Source organism: Pteropus medius, unplaced genomic scaffold (genome assembly GCF_902729225.1).
Source record: "Pteropus medius unplaced genomic scaffold, Ma_sr-lr_union100, whole genome shotgun sequence".
NCBI lineage: Eukaryota > Metazoa > Chordata > Mammalia > Chiroptera > Pteropodidae > Pteropus > Pteropus medius.
The window spans coordinates 24,028,478-24,048,216 of NW_024352787.1; the positions used below are offsets into that span (position 1 = coordinate 24,028,478).

The following is a 19,739-nucleotide window of genomic DNA, read 5'->3' on the forward strand; positions in this document are numbered from 1 at the left end:
TCAACCTACATACTAACAACATTGTCTTGCTCAAAGTCATGACACACTCAAAATCTGTCTTTACATCTCATTTTCCTTTTTTTCCTGCCCTTTTCCCATCTTTACTCTCTTCTACTTATTCACGCCCCACCCTTCCTTTCATCAAAAAGTGCTCCTAGGGAAAGGGTTGTTGAAATCATTCAAGCTGTTAGCAAACCACTGAGCTAAGTGAACTTAATGTAGTATCACTCCCAAGAGTACTGGAAATTAAGCAGGAAACCAATGTCTAACTTTTCAGTTTAGACAATCATACTTTGAAGGGAGTATAGTGGTTTAGCGGATCCATTATTTCCCTGAACCTCTGTGACATGGGCAGCTACAAATTTATTCCTTAGTCATTTGGTTCTAGTTCACTCGTTCATTTAGAGGTGCCTATCACCTCTGAACCAGTGTTCTAAGTGCCAGGAAAACAGTAGTGCAAAAAAAAAAAAAAAGACAAAAATCCTACCCTGAAGGCATGTACAATAAACAATTTAAGAAATGATATCTAACATAACAGTTGGCATTAAATGTTAGCCATTCTTGCAGATACATGTACAAAGGATCTGAAAAACTTGTCATCTTGTTTAAATGAATACATCATGTACTGCAGAGGTCAGAAAACTAGCACTGAATTCCAGAGCCAGCACCGTGGTGGCAGCCCTGCTATCTTGGCCGAGTCTTCCGCTGCCCTGAAAGACGCAAAGTCTCCCTTATACAGAAAGAAGGCTGAGCTGGTAGAATTCTAAACGCATATTTTTTAGATTTTCTAATTGTCTTATGGAAGAATATGGGTCACAAAGAGAAAACTGTTAGAAGTAAATACCATTTTTTTATGTCATTAAGTCATCGACCTTTCCAGAGACACTTACCATATCCCTGAAGTGAAAGGGCAACAATAGAAAAGCAACTTTAGTAAAAGGCTATTCATGCACTATCAAAGTTGCACTCAGGTAATCATTCATATTCATATTCATATTCTCCTCCTCCCTTCTCCTCAGAATTCTTTTTGCTTTGCAGAACAGTGGCTATTTTTACCATTTGAATTTGAAATAAGGTATCACCTGGCACAATATAAAAAAATAAACTAGATATTTTAAAACAAATACTCAAAATTCCATACCGAGAGTAACAATGAACAAAACTGGTAAACATCTTTCTCTCCAGACACACACACAATAAGTTTAGAACAAAACTGCTTCTATTGGAAGGCAACCCAGTGGATGCTTGAGATTATAGACTGCTTCCTTCTACTTTACCTTCCTAATATTGATTTCTGTTAAACTAAAGAATATTATTTGTCTACATAGTGTCATTTTATGAGCCGGTTCCATGAATAGAACCTAAATGTACCTACTGAAAATTATTTGATCATCAAACTCAATATTTAAATAAAAATTGGATTTCATTTACAAATAATGAAGTATCTTTCACAGAGTTTGGAAGTGATGAAAATCACTTTAAAGTATCACTGCTTTTCCACACTTAGATTCTCCTTATTATATTTCCTCCATATTTCATTGTGAAAAATTAAATTCAGAGAGGTTAAAGAGTACAGTGAATGCTCATTTACCCTTTACTCATGTGCCTACCCTCTCCTTCTTTCCTTCCCCATCTATTCTCTTTTCTACCTGCTCTGTGCCTTATACAGACACACACAGACACACAGACATAGACACACACACACACACACACACACACACAATTTTGCTGAACCATTTGAAAATAGTTGAAACTTTTATGATACTTCGCTCTTTCATTTCAACTCTTTACTTTAGCATGAGTCTAAAAACAAGAACATTTTCCTTCATAGCTACAATATCATTAACACACTCAAGAGTTTAATACTTATTTAATATTACCATCTAATAAAATCCAATTTTCAAATTTCCCTAGTTGTCCCCAAATGAACTTTATGGCATTTCTCTCAATCGAAGAGTCAATCAAAGCTCACAATCTGCGTTTTTGATTACCTTATCTCTTTAGCATCCATTAATTTAACACAGCCTTCCATATCATCTTTTCATTTAATCTAGTTTAACAGAGATTCAATGCTCTATGATTGTCATGTGAACTAAATTACAGTATCAAAACACTTTTATAAATAGCTACAAAATGTTTTAATCCATCTAAGAGAAAGTATAGCATGATGAAGAATGGCTTTACATTTTTAAAGACTTAGGGGGAGTGGAAAAAAATAGCATAGATGATAGAGACTCTGTTCATCCCTCTGGCGACCAAATCAAAGTTGTGACAGAAACAAGGAGCAGCAGTAAGGGAAAATCACCTGGGATCTAGAGGATCAAGCCATATGACTAGAGAGAAATCCAAGAACCCTGCAATGGCAGAAGGTAGCATGAAGCTAGGACGAGGGCTGCCCAGTCTCGAGTGGCTGAGTGAGATGGAGGCTGCAGCAGCGGCAGACGCCTCTTAAGGGGGCTGCGTCTGTGAGTGTGGATTTTCGTGGTGACAAACCTGCTCACTCTGAGCATCAACGCCGGTTCATCTGCTGTAGGGGGCACCAGGGACTAACAGGGAGACATTGTCGGAGTGAAGGCCAAGGTGAGACTCGCTCTGTACAGGAGTGCTGGTGGTATCCGTTGTTCCCTGTTGACCCCTCCCCTCTCCCAGTGCGTGGACACAGCACTGCCAGAGCCATGCCATCATCAAACTGAATAACAGAGGTCGCTCCACCCAGAGGATTCCCTGAAACCCCACCTCCCCCAACTCACAGCCCCACTCAAGCCACATCCAGGTATATCCTCAGCGAGTCAGGTACTCTTTGCTGAGACTTGCACTGGAGACAGCCTTAGTTTCTAGTGTGGCCTTTTGAGGCAACTATAAGCACAGCATCTGTGGATTGCTTGTTGAATCTTAACAGGTGGCTCTGGAAAGGTAGAGGCTTGGGCTAAATTTGGCCTTCAGCTGAATGCAGGACTGTGCCACTGGATACCCACTTCACAAATCCACACTAATAAGACAGGGAGACTTAGGAGCTTTGCTAAGAACATAGAAACAGACATGGAAAGGCAGCCAAAATGGGAAGACAAAGCAGCAGAAACCATATGAGAGAACAGAACAGAGATCCAAATATAATGCAGCCAAGTAATCTAACAGATGCAGAGTTCAAAACACTGGTTATAAAGATGCTCAATGAACTTTTGGGAAGTGTAGATAAATTCAGTGAGAACTTCAACAAAGAGATAAAAAAACATAAAAATGGAAGTGGAAATTATAAAAGGGAACTAGTCTGAAATGAACACATTATTTGAGATGAGAAATATATTAAGTGGAAGAAACAAAGGAGTAAACAAAGTGAATAAAGATGAGGATCCAATGCCCTATCTAGAGGGCAGGAAAGCCAATCAGGACACTCAAGCAGAATGGCAAGAAAAAACATGCCAAGACTATAAAAATAATTTAAGGAGGATATGGGACATTATTAAGGCTTCCAATATTTGCCTGATTAGTGTAACTGAAGAAAATCAAGATGTTGAACAGCTCTGAAGAAATAACACTGGAAAACTTCCCTAACCTGGTGAAGGAAATGGACATAAAACCCCAGGAAGCTCAGAGAACGCCGAAAATCAAGGATCTAAGAGGCCCACACCTAGACACATCATAATTAAAATGCCAAAGGTTAAATACAAAGAAAGTATATTAAAAGCAGCAAAAGAAAAACTAATAATCTACAAAGGAACACCCATAAGACTGGCAGCTGATTTCTCAAAAGAAACTATGCAGGACAGAAGGGCTTGGCAAAAAAATATTTGACAGGATGGAGACTCAGGATATACAACCAAGAATAATTTATCCAGCGAAGCTGTCATTTAGAATTGAAGAATGAATAAAGAGCTTCCCAGACAAAAATAAGCTAAAGGAATTTATCACCACCAAACCAGTATTACAAGAAATGTTGGAGGGACTTCTTTGAGAAGAAAAAACGTATCAAAAATAGGAATGAAGAATGGTAACAACTATATTCTTATCAATAAGTACTTTAAATGGAAAAGAATTAAGTGTTCCAACCAAAAGATAGACTGGCTGCAAGGATAAGAAAACAAGACCCCTACATATGAAAAGGAAGGGGATGGAAAACGATATTGCTTTGATGGACCTAGGAGGTATTTAAGTCAGAGAGAGAAAGATAAACACTACATGATTTCACTTACATGCAGGATCTAAGGAATAAAAAGAACAAACTAATCAAAAACAGACTTACAAATATAGTGGACAATTTGGTTTTGGACAGAGGGGAAGGGGGTTTGGGGGGCTGGGAGAATGGGGTGAAGGGCTAAAGAAGTACAAATTTGTAGCTGATAGATGGTCACAGGGATGGGGAGTACGACATAGGGAATGCAGTTAGCGTTAATACGTTGGCTAGGTGGAGGGTCAGAGGAGGAAGAGTGCAATTGGGGGGATCGTTTTATAAACTATATATATGTCTAACCAATGTACTGTATACTTGAATCTAAATTTAAAAATTAAAAAAAATTTAAAGACTTAAAAATTTCAATCTTTTCATCTCAATATTGTCTTTGTGAAGCCAGAAGCGCAAGGTCCAAACATGGGATAGCAAAGTTTATCTCTAGATCTTGAACTTCAAACCTACTGCTTCTACAACTCCAAGATATAACTCATTAAATCTAAAAGAATTTTTATAAAAGATTGGGAAGAGTTATCATAATATTTACATAAGAGACAATGCAAAAATTAACCAAATAACTGCTTATCAATTTTTCCCACTCTGAAATCAGAATCTCATACATGGCAGTGCACAGGAAAATTAGACTAAAAACTAAAGGTAATACTGTTTGATCTGGTAATAACTAAGTCCTCACAGCAAATTTTGTAACCGTTAAGAACACATAAAAAATAATGAGATTAGCATGTATGATTTCTACTGTGCCTTCAACTATCAGAAAATTTAGTTCTTCAAGCAAGGAGCACTGTAAAGTTCTGACCTGGAAACTGGCTTTGCTACCAAGAACAGCCATAATCATAGAGGGGAGGGGTAGATTATGATCAGCAAGATTATTTTTCCAAGCAAGCCTGACTCTGAATTTCTGTAAATAATTCTAATTAACAATTCCAGATGAGAAAAATCATTTGCAGGGACTGGATCTAATTTGTTTTTGTTTTTTGGGTTTTTTTAATTGCTGCCATATAAAAGAAACTTGTCCACTCAAACATTCATTCAACAAATATTTATTTAGTGTACTCACTAGATGCCAGGCACTGTACCAGGTGCTGAAGATATAATAGCAAATAACATCCTAAAGGTTCTGCTATCACTGAATTTATTCATCTTCAATAAAAAATGAAAGACAAAAAAACACTAAACACATAAGTAAATATATTTACCAAAAAAACAGATAATTTCAGATGGTAATAAGTGCTAGTAAGGAAATAAACAGGTTAGAATGGCAAAGTCAGAAATAAGTAAAGGGAGTAAAAACACATAGATGGTCAGATAAGATGACACTGAAGGGGTTATGTGTAAACTAAGACCTATGAGGCAGGTCAGGACCCACCACATGAGATTGTGTGGCAGAGTGAACAGGCCTACAGGACTACAGGAAGGTCAATGAGGGACTTCTGGAAGTCCAGAGGGACAGTGGGAATAAAAGTGGACAGGGGTCTCACAGGTCATGACCAAGTGTTTGGATTTTATTCTCAAGTAAATGAGAAGTCCTAGAGGATTTTGAGCAGGGGAATGCTAAAACATAATCTATGTTTTTAAAAGGTCACATTGGCTGATTACATACAGAATAAAAAGACCTCCACAATGAAAACCAGTGAATCCAGTATCTCCACTCCATTGTTTATGGCTTCATTACTACTTCTAGCACTGAAAAGAGGCAAAGCACACAATCACAGCACTGCGAAGGCAGTGTAAGCAAAGTGCATGCAACCACAAAGCTACTGGACCTGGTTTCCTGCCTCAGTTCAAGGACAGAGATGTGACTTAACTATGGAGAATTGCAGCATCCTCCCTTTACATGCTCCAAATGTATTTGAGGGAGTGACATCAGCAAGATGGAGGAGTAGGAGATACTAGATTTCAGCCCTCTAAAAGAAAACAGCAATTATAACGCTATCCAAAAACAAAAATAGCCCTCAGAAGGCTCATGAATCCAATTAAGAAACCAGAACAACACATGAGGAATGTCACTACCTTGACTGTGCTAACTATTTTGTAATGCATATATATATCAAATCATCATACTGAATGCTTTAAGTATAACAATTTTGTCAATTATACTTCAGAAAGCTGAAAAATGTACTTGGGAACCTTCTCAGTGGTTTCAGGCACATGGCTGAATGAACACTAGCTTTATTTTTAGTTTATCATCAATCTTTCTTCTTTATAAAAATGCTAGCTAAATCCTTTCTAAAACCTTATGTCACTGACGAGCCATTATTCTTAACCACCTCCAGACCTAGGTGTAGTAAAGATCTCATAATAATGGCAAGTGGCAGAGGTTTCCCAGCCTCTCCCACTCACAGCTACCAGGTTACTCATCTGCCAAGGTCCACAATTAGAAAAAGTGTTATTAGAGCAGTAGAGTGGCTGATTTTCCAGAAAGTGTTATTTGGTACAATGAAGAATGGAAGGAAGTCTGTCTGCTACCAACTACGGCAATTTCAGACAAATTGGCCCAGGAAAGAAAAAGGATTTCTACAAACCATTCCCCTAAAAGGCACAACACAGTATGGTCAGCACAGGCAAAAGTGTCATTCTTCATTTGTTTACAAAGATAAAGTGAAACAAACCTTTCTTGAAAATAATATAATACAACCAAGAAGGCAAAAAATGCACGCTCGTTGGTTCTAATCACTCCAATATCAGGAAATCTCTTGAAGATAAGTATTTATTAAAAACTCTATCAAAATTTTCATAAACATTTTAGAACTCAGATTTGTTAACAAAGCTTCCCATTTTGACTGATACCTCTTTGGATAAAAAACAGAGTAAGACAACAATTTGAATCAACATTAGGTTCAAAATCCTTACATTTTTGATTGTATAATTATTCCTATATGTTTCCACATGATAAAAAAAAAAACTAATAGTTTAAATAAGAGTCAATAGATAAACTCCACAGAATGAAAATTGTGCTATTTGATGTATCGCATTATTTTGTGGTTAAATGTCTGTTCTTAGTCATATTCCTAGAACCCTGGAGAAAGAAAGAATATCTTTGAATATACATTTTGTATAAACACTAAATTTTGATGCATATATCTCTTCTTCACAGAAGTATATAACTGGGTCACTTATATGTTTAATTTTATAATTTCCCCTAAAGCTATAAATTCTTTTCATTTTCATAACATACTGATTTTGTCCAACATTAACAAAGTTAATCAACTATACTAATGGACATGTTTTTATCTTCCCCAGGAGAAGTAGCAATTTGACAGGAAACACAAAATCCTACATTAAGACTCATCAGTTGTTTGACCTACAAAGAGCAGATTTTTTTATGTCATGCACATTCACACCCACATAATTCTTGCACACATATAGTACAGGGCACATTCCTTCAGATACCAGAAGGCTGCAATGTGCTTCCCATGCTGCAATGAAGTCACTGCCAGGAACTTAAATGATGAGAAAAAACAAGTTAAGAGAATGAAAGTTGAATCTACCACATTGTTTTCTATGGCTTTCTTCTTATGGGCAAGAAATTTGTAAGTGCTAAATAAAGAGGGAATAGTTTAGTAAATTACAATGAAAACCCAAAGGAACTGTGACAAATACTACATAAACATTTGAAAGAATGATGTATGTGCAAAAGGAAAATAAAGAAGTATATAGAACTAGTTATAAAATATAAAGAAGAACAAACATTGGAAAAGAACATGCAAAAATTAGAACTTTTGCCAATGTTAGGATTATAACAGGTTTTCCCTGTTACAAAATTAAAAAAAAAAAATAACACTGAATGAATAAAAAGGGTCAAATCTGGATACACCATTGGTTTCTAGTAAATGTACTTCATATCCAAGGTCTACATTTCTGGCTACTAACTCTAAGTGTGATTCTGGGCTTTCTGTCCTCATTTGCAAATTGAAGGAGTTAGACTAAATAGCTTTTCAGCTCCAAAACTGAAAAAGTCTTTCCCTGTCACTAAAAAATCTTGGTGAATATTAAAGTCTTTCCTTGATTCCTACTGAAAGATAATCACTGTAATGAAGCTCTCAAACATTATACCAAGAAAGAATCTGAATATAGTTGCCAAATTATACCTCTTCTGAAAACTTTCATCTCTGTCAAGAACATAGCACAACTGAGCCAGGCCATTAGGTTATTACATGCTAACACCCATGATTTGTCTCTGACAACTTGTTTGGTTCACTGAGTGGTAAAGTGGCTGGACAGAAGCAACTCATTCATGTAATTTCTATTCATTTTTCCTGTGGATAAGCACTGGTAAGCACTGCCTTCCTTTTGCCTTTTATTTTTCTCTCAGACTCACATATACAACATGCACACTCCAGAGGCCCAAAGAAAATACTCCATGTTTTTTACGAATAGCCTGGAGCAGCAGCAGGAGAAGAAAGGGAAAGAGTAAGGAAAAAAAAGCACACAAAGCCGTCCTTGTTCTTGTAATCTTTCTTAGACAAATTCTGCATTAGAGAAAGCCACAGCTGAGGCTTTTACAGTGGTGTTAAACACTACTTCAGTCCCCTGAGAGGGAAGGAATGCATTCCCTTTAGTATTCACTGTGTTAACCTACTCAGCTTTCCTGAAAGATAATCTAACAAAGCAGTCAAAAGGAAAAAGCACAGACCATGGTACTTGCACTTAGCTGCTTATACACGTGATTCTTTCCTTCCCAGGAAAGAAAGTAAATAAAAATGATCTTAGGATGAGTTTTCATAAGGCGTGGTATTCTGTCCTACATAAAGTAGAGACCTAAATATCCACTGACTAATTCAATAAATTTAATTCAGACAGTATATTCCTATAACTCTTTCTGTGTTGTAAACACTACATCAGAGGAAGACTAGAGTCCCTGTCCTCAAGGAATACACAATCTCAAAAAAAGACAAAACAAACAGATATAAACCAGATTAACAAGAGAAGGTAGCTAAGCAAAAAAAAAGAGGATAAAAATTCATCATTAGGTATCTAAATGAAAGTAAAATGTAAATGCAATTACCATAAACAACTGAGATTAAACAATTAACTCTAGGTGTACATCTATCAAGCAGTAAGAACAGGAGATCACATAGTTTGATAGGTGTACTAATCTCACATAATCTATTACAAGCCTACTAATGCTCTAATGTCTATCAGTACATCTTATTTGGAGGAAATACCATTTCATTCCTGAAACTCAGTCTTAAGTTTTTCTACAATTTATTGACAAATCTAATGCGAAGTGTATTTCAATACATGGGATACTCAAAGACAAGATACTCAAGACTCTTAAGAGTTGATGGTGTGTAATGAAGGCCCATAATGAATATCATTTAGACGGTTATGATGAAATATAAAAACCACAGGCAAGAAACAGTTCTCACTCTTGAGACAATAGTGATTATATTGATTATATCTATGTGTATTAAGTACAAACATCGGATATTAATTAAAGTTCTGAATAACAAATTAAATATGAAATAAAATTCACGCAATTCACCTACAGAATAAAAATGAAATGTATCCCACCATTTTATAAGTGAATACCAACCCGACCTAAACTCAGGCCAACCCTATATCTTTTAAAATAAAATATCTTTTAACTGACTTCCTCTCAACTGACCAGCTAGACCAACTGATACTCCTCATTTTCTTTATAAAACATACTGAACGAGTCATAGCTAATGAATGCTTCTCTATTAGACACTAGAGATCACATACGCACTAATAGTAAATTGTTCCCAAACCTGTTTATGCTAGTTTTATTTTTTATTTAATTAAATATCAATTAAACCAGTGATGATTGCAAAATAAAAGTGAGAAAATACGTCCATAAAAATTAAGCTGTAAAGGGGGCTCCTTAAAAAATTCGTTGAATTAACATGAGACAACTATGAAAGATTGGGAAGGGAAACCTAAAAGGATCCTGCACACAAATTACTCACATATGTCTAAGTTGGTTCAACAGTTTTAGCAATCCCTCATATACAATTGTGGTCAATGCATTATGGATGTGGTTTATTCAAGAACGAGCATTTGGGACACAAATCAGTGGAAAGATTCTCGAACCAACCCTCATTGCACATTTTAAACTCCTGGGAATCTTTTCAAAAAACACAATGCCAAAGCTGTACTTCAGACCTATTTACTCAGAATCTTTAGGGATGATATGTGGACATCACAATTTTTTTAAAGCCCCAAGTGATTCTACTGTGCAGTCAAGGCAAACCACTGTCTACAGCAAAAGATTGATGAAAGGATGTATAATCACTTCTCTTATGATAATGTATTTAAGTATACAGTTTTTTCTTTAAATGATTTCAAGCTTTAGTGACTGTTTCTATTTTGTAAATGCACTATGGAGCTGATGATGTCAGATAAGAAGTATTCTACCAAACAACAACAAAAATATGTAACCAGATCTACTTTGGCCTAACAAGTAAAATGAGTAGGATTTGAATATGTTCTCAAAAATATTTGCAGGTAAGACCTATCAGTTAAAGCAACGTGAAGCTGAAACTTAACGTCTGCAATTTCAATGAAGTTTTTGTGTCCTCCTTCTATAAAACTGAACTATCTATCCTGCTCTCTCTCTACCACTGTGAGATCCTCCAACTACCATAAGTATACACAGTCACATTCCAGGAGAGCAGAGCGGACAGGGAGTTTTAAAAGGCTGGCAGCAGGAGGTTAGGGGCATTTAATAGGCGTGGCGGGGCAGACAAAAGTTTTGTTTCAATGTGTGCACAGTAAAAACCTCTAAGGTAGGAAAAGAAACCAAACTCATTAATTCACTCTCTCATTTATTCATACAAAAATACAATAAACAACTACTCTATACATAAAGCTATTCCAAGTGTTCTAAAACAAAGCAAAAATATTATCTGAAAAACAAAGCCAATATATGAGTCCATATCCCTCTGAGTCTATCACACTCAGCACCACACTAAGGTAGCACTGTCTGATGAAAGTCACATTGTTGTGTATTCTTCAATACTAAGTGGCTCTATTGCTAGCTACTGTCCTCCTCATACTTGTAAAGTAATCTGGAATCGTGCCTTTAATTTAGATTAGCTATATCTTTTATTTCCAGAGTACCATAGTAATAACATTGTCTTCAAATTCAATATTTGAAACAGGGGTTCTATTCACTTCCTTATACTTAAAGGACTGTAACTGAAATCCTTATATTGGAAATGAAGCACCTAGAACTTCTGAGTAGTTGCTCATCCTTTAGGGTTGTTACTTGAGCTGTCAAAACTATGAACGATCTTCAAAACTATGAAATGTGTCCTCTCTGAAGATTGAGAAAAGTGTATAGTATAGCCTTGATATAAAGATCGAGTCTTTCTTATCTCAAACAACAAATTATCCTCCACCAAATCACAAATCAGGGCACAGGAAACAAGGTTCTACTATCTTATCAAGTGAGAATAAAGAGATTCACTGGGCCATACCCACAGTTTATGTTCTATAACTTAAATTTTTCTGGATTTCTTAATTAGTTCTGTGACACAAATTTACTTCTTCATTCTAATAGAACTCAATAACATTTGATAAAATATTAATAAAAGTTTAGGTACAGTCGTCATGATTATGTAAATTTCTAAATATACTGTGTAAATAAATTTTAAATTAACTCTGAAGATAAAGACTAAGTTAAAGTACATATTTTAAATTTATTACACAGATAAGCAAGGCTGGCAATAGGGTTAAATAATATTTTTAATAATCTCAGAGCAGCTATTCAGTGGAACAACTTTTTCCAAAGGAAAAAAATATAATCAATTTCCTCCATCTAATTCAATACCTCATCAAACTAAATTTTTCAAGAAGAAAAATCTAGTTTCTTCTACTGTGTTCTTTCTGGCTAACAGCCAACAATTCAATAAAACCAGAATAATTACAATCTTAATACAAAAATGTGCTGTCAAAATTACCTAGAAAAAAGAAAAATATTGCAAAGACAATGTTTTTTTATAGATCTGTATCTTGGAATAGTAATGAAGGGGTATCAAGAAGCAAATGTTTGTGTTACTGATAATACAATTTAATAAAGCAGGGTAAACTTATAATGGAGCTGCTTCTAGCAAAGACTTGCGAAGTACAAATAAGAGAAACATAAAGAAGATAACAGAAAACAATTATCACTCTCTACTGAGCACTTCCTATCAGTATCAGGCCTTCTGTAATGCAAACACTTAAAAATGTTATGTCATTTAATTACTTTTTAAAAAGCATCATAGGGGATTTCTGTGTCTAGAAGGATGGAACAGACATACTTTTCCCTATTACTCACACAAATTACAAATAAAAACCCTGGACATTATAAATAAAGCAAATGTAAATAGACTCTGAAAAGTAGAGAAAAGAAAGCAGACCACCTAGGAACTTGGGGACCCAAAAAATGAAAAAGTGGTAAGTTCTCTAGGTTTTTGTTTTCATTATTATTTTTTGCCTCATATATCCCACACTATGAGTTGAAGAAGCCAGAAACTCAGAAATGCCTCCCAAAAAGTTGGCTCTCTTAAGTTAAAGGATCATGAAAGAGTCAAACTGGAAAGACAAACAACTTACAGGCAAACACCAGAGAAAAAAAACTAGACACACCCCACTCCCCCCATCAACAAGATGAATGGGGATCCTAGACTTCCACCCTTACAGAGTTTAACGAGGTACCCCATCTCCACCTCTAGTTGGTGCCACAGAAACCTGAGTAGAGATCCTGGACCTTCGACTCCACTAGGCAGAAAAGACATCTCCTCCCAATATGTCGGTGGAACCATATGGGGAGCCTAAACTTCCACCCTTCCCTCTCCCCTTTGGGATGATGTAAGAAAAGGCGCTAGGGAGAGTCACTGCTTGGTGGTTAACAAGGCCACCTCCCTCGATGGTGTCTGTGAAGCCCACAAGGAAAGTAATACTGAGACATTATTACCCTTCCCAACCAGTACGGTATCAGCTAAGGCCTGAAGGGGAGCCAGAACTCCTATTCAGCGCTAACAAGGAGACTCTTGCCTCTTCGGGTGACAACTGAGGTTGAGCAGGAAATAAGGACTTCTACCAATGTGGCAGGGCAGCCCCCTTCTCTTGCCAGAGAGCTGTCAGAAGAATCCAGCTAAAAGCTGAAGATTTAAGTAAGATCCATAGTCTCAAAACATAAAACCTAAAATATTCAGGTTTAAATCAAATATCACTCTTCATACAAAGAATCGGAAAACTCTCAACTTGCACAAGACACCAATATTATGTCTAACAGACATTAGAATTATCTGACAAAGATTTTAAAGCACCTACCATAAAAATGCTTCAGCAAGTAATTATAAACATGCTTAAAACCAAACAAAAAACAGGAACCCACAGAAAAGATGTTTTGGCAAAGTAATAGAAGATATAAAGACCTAAGAGAAAATTTTAGAAGCCAATAACAATAAAAACTCAGAAAACTACAAAAAAATTACTTATGATACTAATTAAAGATGATACTAATATATGGAAATTAAAGATGATACTAATTAAAGATGATACTAATATATGGAAAGACACTATGTGTTCACAGACTGGAAGATTTAATGTTGTTAAGATTTCCACATTTCCCAAAGAGGTTCACAGGTTCAGTGCAACCCTTATGAGAATCTCAATGGCATTTTTTGTGGAACTAGAAAAATTCAACCTAAAATTGATGGAATCTCAAGGGACACCATATAGCCAAAACAATTTTGAATAAATAGAACAAAGTTGGAAGACTAACATTCCCTGATTTCAAAACATATTATAAAGATACAGTAATCAAAAACAGTTTGGTACTGGCATAAAGACAAGCAGAGAGCAATGGAATAGAATAGTGAGCCCAGAAATAAACCCTTCAGTACATGGTAAAATAATTTTTGGCAAGGATGCCAAGACCACTCAATGGGAAAAGGAGACTCTCTTCAACAAATAATGCTAGGAAAACTGGATATCCACATGCAAAAGAATGAAGTTGAACCCTTATCTGTCATCACATATAAAAATTAGCTTGAAATGGATTAAAGACCTAAACATTAAGACCTAAAACTGTAAAACTCTTAAAATAAAATATAAGGGAAAAGCTTCATGACACTGGATTTGGCAATGATTTCTTCTATATGACACCAAAATCACAGACAACATAAACAAAAAGAGACAGATGGGGCTTTATCAAACTTAACAACATTTGTATATTAAAGGATACAATCAACAGAGTGAAAGGGCAATTTATGAAATGGGAGAAAATGTTTATGTAATATTTAACAGGTTAACATCCAGAATATATAAAGAACTGTAATTCAAGGACAAAAAATAAATAACCTGATTAAAAAATGGGCAAAGGACTTGAAGACATTTCTCCAAAGATGATATACGAATGGCCAAAAAAAATATGAAAAGATGTCCAACATCACTAATTAACAAAAAAAAAATGCAAATCAAAACTATAATGCAATATAACCTCACATCAATTAGGATGGCTACTATCAAAAGGCCAGAAAATAACAATTATTGGAGAGGATGTGGATAAATTCAAATCCTTGTGTACTGCTGGTGGCATTATAAAATAGTGCAACTGCTATGTAAAGGGTATAGAGGGCCCTCAAAAGATTAAAAATGGAACTACTAAATGATCCAGCAATACTACTTTTGGGCATGTACCCCAAAGAATTGAAAGCAGGCCTCCCTATCACCCAAATACAGCACTATTCATAATAATCAAGAGGTCGGAGCAATCCAAAAGTCAATCGATGGATGGATGAATGGATAACCAAATGTGGTACACACAGAATGGAAAATTATTCAATCCTGTCACATGTTTTAATACAGATGAACCTTGAGGCCAGTCACAAAAATATAAATACTACATTATTCCCTTTATCTGATGTATACACAGATGTCAAATTCATAGAAACAGAAAGCAGAATAATGGTTACCAGAAGGTAGGAGAAAGGGGAAAAGAATACTTATTTAATAGGTATAAAGTTTCAGACTTTCAACATGAAAAAGTTCTGGAGATATGTTTCACAACAATGTGAATATACAGTTGACCCTTGAACAACATGAGTTTGAACTGCGCAGGTCTACTTACACATGACTCTTCTTCAATTGACCTGCGCAGTTCAAACCTGAGTTGTTCTGGAGTCAACTAGTGGTTGGGAATCCAAGTATTCAGAGGGTAGGTTTAACTTTTATGCAAATTTTTCATTGTGTTGGTGCCCTTAACCCCTATGTTGTCAAGGATCAACTGTGCTTAACACTACTGAACTTTACACTTAAAAACAGCTAAGATGGCAACTTTTATGGAATGTGCTTTTACAACAGTAAATAATTTTTTTAATTAAAAAAAAAAAAACTCAATGGGTGAACTCAACATCAGGTAGAGGAGAAGAGGAAAGAATCTGGGAACTTCAAGAGAGAACATTTAAAATTATTCGATCTAAGCATACAAAGAAATACAGACTGAGAAGGAATTAAAAAAAAAATACAAAAAACAGAGTATCAGGGACCTGTTGGACTATAATAAAAGATCCACTATTTTTGTCTCCAGCATACCAGGAGAGGGGCTAAAAAGTACAAGGTAAAACTTCTTAATTTGGCAAAAGACATAAAGTCCAGATTCAAGAGGCTGTGAGAATCCCAAGCAGAATAACTCCAAAGCTAACCACACCGAGACATATAGTAAGAGTTTTGAAAACTAAAGACAAAGAAAAAATCTAGAAGTAACTAGAGAAATAATGCATGATCTATAAAAGAATGATAGATTTCTCTTCAGTAGACTGGTAAGTTGTATATACATAATGTAATACCTTGAGCAACCACTAAAAATGCTGTATGAAAATATGTACTTAGAAACACTATAAATAAATTAAAATGGAATTAGAGAAAATTCTAGAAAATAACCTACAGGAAAGAAAATAATAGACAGGGACACACACAATAAAACGCACAAGTCCAAAACAAAAATTGGCAAACTTAAGGCATGCTATATCAATAATTACAAGTAAATGATCTAAACATACCAATTAAAAGACAGACCGATAAAGTAAATAGAAAAACATGACCCAACCAAATGCTATCTACAAGAAACACATTTTATTATTATTTTTATTTTTTAGGCAAGGCAACCCTTGGTTGACCTCACAGATTGCAAGGACCTGTCAGCTTACAATCCCTTACTTTTTTAATTTTTTATGCCTATAGCACTTGGTCTTCCTAAGTGGTCTCTCATCCAAGTACTAACCAGACCTGACCCTGCTTAGCTTCCAAGATCCGATGGGATCAGGCTTGTTCAGGGTAGCATGGCCGTAGACTACAAGAAACCCATTTTAAATATAACAATATAGAAATCAAAAATATGAAAAAGATTTACCATAAAAATGTACAAAAATAAAACACCAGTGGCTATATTAACATCGGATAGACTTTAAGGCATACCAAATTACTAGAGATGGAAGAAAATTACAAAATGATACAGGGTCAATCTACTAAGAAAATATAATAATCCTAAATGTATATGCACCAAACAGTAGAGCTGAAAATATATGAAGCAAAAACTGGCAATGGTAAGAAGGAAGAGTCGAATTATAATTAAGTTGAATTAAGTCACAATTATAATTGAAGACTTCAACACCGCTCTCTCAACGATTAATAGAACTATTAAACAGAAAATCATCACAGATGGAGAATTCAACAATATCATCAACCAACGGGATCTACATGCCATATACAAAATGTTCTACTCAAAGCAGAAAACACAGTCTTTCCTAATGCCCAAACACTATACCAAAATAGATCATATAATGAGCTAGAAAACAAATCTCAGCAAATTTAAAAGAATTCAAATCCTATAGAGTGTGTTCTTTGACAATAATGGAATCAAACCAGGAAATGGTAACAAAGATAATAGAAAACATGCCCAAATACTTGAAAACACTGCTAAATAATCCATGCATTAAATAAGAAGTCTCAAGGGAAATTTAAAAATATATTGAACTGAACCAAAATGAAAATAGAACATATCAAAATTTGTGGGACTCATAAAGCAGTACTGAGAGGGAAGTTTATAACACTATATAGTTACATTAGAAAAAAAGAAAACTTTCAAACCAGTAATCTAAGCTATTGTCTTAAGAATCTAAAAAAAGAGCAAATTAACCTAAATCAGCAGAATGAAGGAAATAATGAAGATGGCATAAGAAAAAAATGAAGTCGAGAACAAGAACAGCACAGAAAACTAATGAAGCAAAAAAAACTGGTTCTTCAGAAAGATTAGTAAAATTGACAAATCTCTAGCAAGACTAAGAAAAAAAGATAGAAGAAATTAATTACTAATATCAAATATGAAATAGGGAATATCACTATGCATACATCAAAAGGATATGGAATGCTATGGACAATTATACACGCTTAATTTTGACAACTCAGATGAAGTGGCCCACTTCCTCAAAAACAAAATCTGTGAAGAGTATTCCAATATTTCCCAAGAATAAAGATGTAAAAATCTTTAACAAAATTTGAGCAAAAAAATTCAGCAATATAAAAATAGTTATACCACTGTGACTAAATGGGAGTTATTCTAGGGATGCAGGGTGATTCAATATTTGAAAATATAACATATAATATAATTCACCATTTTAACATGCTAAAGAAGAAAAATCAAATAATATCAATCACTGCATTAAAAAACACTTGACAAAATTCGACATGCATTCATGATTTTAAAAAACCTTTAGAAAACTAGAAACAGAAGAGAACTTCCTTAATTTGATAAAGAATTATCTACAAAAAACCTATAGCTAACACTCTACTAAATGATTAAAGACTGAGTGCTTTTTCCCTAAAGATCAGGAACAAGGCAAAAGATATTCACTCTAACCACTCTTATTCCACACAGAACTAGACATTTTAGCCAGTGCAACAAAACAAGGGGAAAAAAAAGAATTTACAGCTCAGAAATAAAATTTTATTTGCATTTTACATTATTCTCCATGTAGAAAGCACCAAGGAAACTACAAATAAACTTCTACAACTAATAAGTCCATTCATCAAAGTCATAAGATACAAAAACAACACACAAAAATAAGTCATATTTCTATGTGCTAACAATGCATATGTGGAATTCAAATTAGAAATATCGCTGTAATTGCTTAAAAATAGAAAATATTTAGTTATAAATCTAACAAAACATGTACAGGACTTATATGCTAAAACCACAAAATGATGATAAAAGAAGTCAAAGAAAATCAAAATAAATGGAGAGACATACCATGTTCATAGACAGAAAGACCCAACAGAGTAAATTTTTTAAATTCTCTCCAAATCAATATACTGATTCAGCAATACAGTTCTTATTAAAATGCCAGGAAGATATTTCATAAACATAGACAAGATAATTCTAAAATTTATATGAAAAAGCAAAGGTATCATATAGCTAAATCAATTTGGAAAAAGAATAAAATGGAAGGAGTCACTACATTCAATTTCCAGACTTACTATATAGCTATAGTAATCAAGATTTTTTCGGATTGGTGAAGAAATAGATATACAGATCAATAGGATAGAATAGAGAACTCATAAATCGACCCACACAAGTATAACCAACTAATATTGACAAAGGTGCAAGAGCAATTAAATAGAGAAAAGATAGTTTTTGAAACAAATGCTGCTTAACTGGACATGCAGAGCGAAACAACAAAACAAAACAAAACTTTGACCTATGTTTCACATCTTATATAAAACTTATCTCTAAATGGATCATAAACTTAAATCTAAAATATAAAATTATAAAACTTTTAAAACCAAATAAAAGTAAGGTGATTTCTTCAGGATCAAGAGATAAGCAAAGATTTCTTAGATTTAACAATCAAAGCAGGGCATATAAAGAAAAAAAAAATCCATATATTGGACTGTATTAACATTAATTTTTTTATCTCCGTGAAAGAAGAGGATAAAAAGACAAGTACAAATTGGAAGAAAATATTCGCAAACCACATATCCAATAATAGATCAGTAATTAGTATATTAAGAACTTTTAAAAATTCAATAGTAAAAGTAAAAAATACAATTAGAAAATGAGAAAAAGATATTTAATGAGTAGGAGATATTTAACAAAAGAAGATATTCAGGTGAAAAACAAGCACATGGAGATGAGTAACATGGCTAGCTATTAGAGAAATGCAAATTACCACAATAGGATATTACTACAACCAACAGAATGACTAAAATACACACACACACACAAAGTAACATCACCAAATGCTAATGAAAATGCAGAGAAACTGGATAACTAATACACTGCATTGAAGAGAATTGTACAATGGCAGAGCCACTATGGTAGACAGTTGGGTGCCTTCTTAAAAATTAAATATGCTTCTCAGAAATTGCATGCCTGGGCATTTATCCCAGAGAAAAGAAAACTTAGGTCTACACCAAAACCTGTATACAGATGTTCATAGTACTTTTATTTGTAATAGAATAAACTGGAAACAATACAGATTTCCTTTAACTGGGGGACAACTGAACTATAATGTATCCATACCATCAAATTCTACTCAGAGAC

General features: G+C 34.6%; 1 protein-coding gene and 1 pseudogene across 1 annotated transcript in view; both read right to left on the reverse strand.

Moving 5' to 3' along the window:
- Window positions 1-19,739, reverse strand: part of AUTS2 (activator of transcription and developmental regulator AUTS2) — a 1,077,358-nt gene that overhangs the window by 720,884 nt on the left and 336,735 nt on the right.
- LOC120591963 (uncharacterized) lies at window positions 16,373-16,491 on the reverse strand (annotated as a pseudogene).